General features: G+C 36.3%; 1 pseudogene; it reads left to right on the forward strand.

Moving 5' to 3' along the window:
* Positions 1–3,631: 3,631 nt before the first annotated feature.
* Positions 3,632–4,110, forward strand: LOC101681419 (annotated as a pseudogene).
* Positions 4,111–4,947: the final 837 nt, after the last annotated feature.

A 4,947-nucleotide genomic window follows, 5' to 3' on the forward strand; every position in this document is an offset into this window, starting at 1 on the left:
GAGTTTCATGGCCTCACTAATAAAATTCTGCTGATAGGAAAATATGAACTATTTCTGAAAGAAGAATAATTTTCCTAAATTTTCAAGAAAATTTAGCCAACTTCTAGTTTGTACATAAACCAGTACAAATAAATATATTTTAGAAAAGTGTCTGGGGTAAAAATATCTGAATCTTCATCTCTGAAAGAATTTTAGGGCCCCTCAAATCTTTAAAAAGTGCTACCACTCTCCTGAGAAGTGTTACCTAAAATAACATGGCCTGTGTTTTCATACTCCAAATGCTGAGAAGAAAAATAAAAACACATGTGGCTAGGATTTCTTTTTTTAAGAAAAGTAAACCATACTTAAGTTTTCCTGTCCAGATGCATCAATGAGACACATCTTGCTTGTCTGCCTCTATAACATCCTAACCTCCGGTCATGGTGCACAATTTTATGTGAACTGACAGATTCCTACCAGAGGAGAAAGGAACTCAAGCTTCTGAATTGTGAGTTAATTTATGCCACAGAGTATACAAAAGTAGCTGAGGATGGTATTTTTTCTCCAGTTAAGTCTTTTAATTTAACTTTATATATCCATCATGGTTCTTTTTTGGATAACAAAGATAAATGAGCAGCTTGCGTCCAAACTTGAATGCTATTTTTAGCCCTTTCAGAGTCAGTTAAGCAAATAAGAAAGTATTTCTGTTCTTGTCTTCCTTTCAAAATTGTCTTAATAGGCTAATAACTAAGACTTCCTCTACAGGGTGTTTTGTTTCTAAGCTATGAAGATTAAGCTAAGCTCGGTGTTTTAAATTTTAGGCTTTGGAGTCAGATAGACCCGAGTTGACCTCTGCTTATTACTGTATAAGTGTGGGCCAGCCACTGAATCCCACTAAGCTCTGGATCCCCAACTGTAAAATGGGATAATGATAGCATCTATCTCACAGGTATTGTAAAATTAAATGAAAGTATACGAACTGCTTAAGGGGTGCTAAGAACAGTAAATATTGACTATATGTTAGTTTAAAAAATAAGAACACACACACACACACACACACACACAGCCACCAACAAGGGACATTTCTCCCAGTAATGGCAGACCAGGTAATTTGGAAAAACCCTCCTAATGATAACAACTAACAGAATAGACAAAATATACTTTAAAACATTGCCTGAATATGTCAAAAGAGTGAAGAATTTTGGGAGTAATATCTAAAAGAAACAGTTTTAAAGAGATTGGCTTTCAGAGCTCTTTTCTCCCTTGGAATTTCTTCCAATCATGGAAAACATAGCTGAAAATCTGAGAAGCCAAGTAGACCTTTTATGGGCCTCATGGAGTTAGGATGACAAAATTTGGTTCAAGGACTTCCAAAGGGAGAGACTTTGGGTTAGACACCAAAGTAAGGGTCAACTTGAAACAGGTTCTGGTACAGATAAAAGTCTAGTTTCAAATCATCTCAATTGCAAGTTTTTATTAAGGTGAACTGGCATTTATGTGGTCCCTAGATGCTTACAACTATGTAAATAGTTTCTGGGGATAGAGAATCACTTGGGGTTCACTTCTTTATAGAATTTTTCATACACAATGTCAGGTGCTCAATCAAAAACAGTTAGACCATTTCTTCTTAGATAATTCAACTCATAACCCCTTAGTAAAATGGGTGTTTTTGAGGGTGACAGGGCACTAGTTCAGCAATTGGGTGGTGGGGACTGAGCAGGGTGATGAAGGCATCTGTGAAATAGAGAAGGATGATTAAGATATTGGTAGTTTATCCAGTAAGTAAACATACTGAAGAAGATAGCAACCAGGTTTCTCCTGTCAGACAAGGGAATTATAAATATGGAAGGAAAACTAGAATAAATCCTCTGCTGCTGTATTAGAAGTGGGGTTTTGGTATGAACTCATGTTTTTCAATATTTATAGACTGACCTAGGAATAAATATAGATATAAATGTAAGTGTACACACATCTACACACATTCCCTAGTTCTGTCCAATGAGAAGGCCTAGGAACAAGACACCCCATTGGTATTGAGTATACCCAGCACCCAGGTCTTGTTTTCTAAATTCCATTCTCCACTAAAAGAAACTAGAGTTGCATGGAAAAAAATCATTAATCCCTGGTTTATTTAGAGAAAGTACAAGTTATGCCTGGGCTATAGTAAATAAGTACTCAAATAATGAAGGGATATGTAAAAACACAAGAAAGTGTATTAGTTTTCTATTGCTACATAAGAAATTACCATAAACTTAAAAGCTTAAAACAATACATGTTTCTTAGCTCATAGTTTCTATGGAATAGGTGTCTAGGCACCATTTATCTGAGTTCTCTGCTCAGGGCCTTAGAAGGCTGCAATCAAGGCGTCATCTGATCTGTGTTTTCATCTGGATGTTTAACTGGGGAAAGATCCACTCACAAGCTCCACAGGTTGTTGGAAGAATTCATTTCGTTATACCTGTTTCTTGCTTGTGACCAACTGCAGTTCCTAGAGGCTTCTTGTCATCCCTTGATATTAGATCACTTACTTTTTCAAGTCAGGGAAAGCAGGAGAACAGTCTCCTAGGAGGTTAGTATAGATTGCCACCAACTTAGTGTATTACAAGAAATTTAGTGTATTATAAGAAAGAAAAATTATAGGCCAATCCCACTCATAACTTAGGGATAAAAATCCTAAATGAAATGCTAGTAAGCAGAATCCAACAATATATAAAAAGGATAATATGTCATCACCAAATTAGATTTATAGAATTGTAAAACTGATTTAACATTCATAAATCTATTGATGTAATTTACCACATTAACAGAATAAGAAGCACAAAACCTCATATGATTATCTCTATAATGTGTAGAAAATCTTTGATAATATTTAACACTTATTCAATATAAATACTCTTAGCAAGCTAGAAACAGAAAATAAAGCTGTCTTAATTTGATAAAATGTTATCTACAGGGGCACCTGGGTAGCTCAGTGGGTTAAGCCTCTGCCTTCAGCTCAGGTCATGATCTCGGGATTCTGGGATTGAGCCCCGCATCGGGCTCTCTACTCAGTAGGGAGCCTGCTTCCCCCTATCCCTCTGCCTACCTCTCTGTTTACTTGTGATCTCTCTCTCTCTGTCAAATAAAAAAAAAATATATATTTTTTTAAAATGCTATCTACAAAAAACCTATTGCAAACATTACCTTTAGTGGTGAAATGTTGAAATTGTTTTCTCTAAGATTAAGAGGGAGATAAATATACTCTCTGCTACTACTAAATGTTATATGGCATTCCTAACCAGTTCAATAAAGGAGCAAAAATTAAAAATAATTGAAAAGGAGAAAACTAATTATTCATAGATAACATAATTATTTATGTAGAAGATTTAAAAAATCTACAGATAAATTATTAGAAATAATAACAAAGATAAGCAAGTTTATTGGATGCAAAGTAAAATTTAAAAAATTAACTTTTATATTCTGGCAACAAATGGAAAATGAAAATTTTAAAATTTCTATGCATAAATACCAAACATCAAAAAATCAATTACCTAGGAACAAATCTAAAAAATTGTGTATGACCTCTACATATGCAAGTATGCAACACACACACACACACACACACACTACTGGAAGAAATTTTAAAAGTCTTAAATAAGTAGAAGAAGCCCTTTCTTCCTTTCTGCTGTAGGCCCGAGTGGTTGGTTTCGAGATGGGCAAGTTCATGAAACCCGGGAAGGTGGTGCTGGTCCTGGCCGGACGCTACTCCGGGCGCAAAGTGGTCATCGTGAAGAACATTGATGATGGCACCTCAGACCGTCCCTACAGCCATGCTCTGGTGGCGGGAATTGACCGCTACCCCGCAAAGTGACAGCGGCCATGGGCAAGAAGAAAATCGCCAAGAGGTCAAAGATCAAGTCTTTTGTGAAAGTTTATAACTACAATCACCTCATGCCCACAGGTACTCTGTGGATATCCCCTTGGACAAGACTGTCGTCAACAAGGATATCTTCAGAGACCCTGCTCTTAAACTCAAGGCCCGACGAGAGGCCAAGGTCAAGTTCGAGGAGAGGTACAAAACCGGCAAAAACAAGTGGTTCTTCCAGAAGCTGCGATTTTAGATATGTTTTGTTTCAGTCATTAAAAAATACCCCCCCCAAAAAAATAAGTAGAAGAATTTATCATGTTCATGAACTATGAGACTATTTTAAAAGATATTTCTTTTTCCCAAATGGAACTAATGGAATCAATACAATCTCTTACAAAATCTTAAGGCTTTGTGTGTGTGTGGTAGAAATAAACTAGCTAATTCTAAAATATACATGGAGATGCAAATGACTAAGAATGGTAAGGCTCTGGGAACATAACAAAATGTGAAGAAAACTTACTCTTCCAGATAGCAAGAGTTATTATAAAGCTATAGCAATTTGAGACAATGTAATAATATAATAGTTGAAGGAATAGAGAAACTGACCAGTGTACAGGATAGAAAATGGAGAAAGGAGACATACACATATATGGGCACTTGATTATGATGAAGCAGCGCTAATGGAACAGTGATCCATTTCAATGGAGTGTTCAAAGAAGAATGATCTTTTCAATAAAGGATGTTGGGTCCATTGATATTAATATGGGAAAACAGTGAAACTTAAGGACTCACACCATCTACACAAAAATGAATTTCAAGTAGATTGTGAATCTAGTGCAAAAGGCAAAATAATAAAACTTGTAGAAGATAATATAGGATGATATCTTCATGACCTTGGGGGAGGAAAGGATTTCTTAATAATGATGCAAAAACATAACTACAGAGGAAAAGACTGATATATTGACTGAAGATAAGATTTCAGGGGAGCCTGGGTGGCTCAGGCAGTTAAGCGTCTGCCTTCAGCTCAGGTCATGATCCCAGGATCCTGGGATCAACCCCATATTGGCTCCTTGCCCAGCAGTGGGTCTGCTTCTCCTTCTTCCTTCTCCTTGCTTATACTC

Source organism: Mustela putorius, unplaced genomic scaffold (assembly GCF_011764305.1).
Source record: "Mustela putorius furo isolate JIRA1106 unplaced genomic scaffold, ASM1176430v1.1 tig00003853_pilon_pilon_pilon, whole genome shotgun sequence".
In the NCBI taxonomy this organism is placed as follows: Eukaryota; Metazoa; Chordata; class Mammalia; order Carnivora; family Mustelidae; genus Mustela; species Mustela putorius.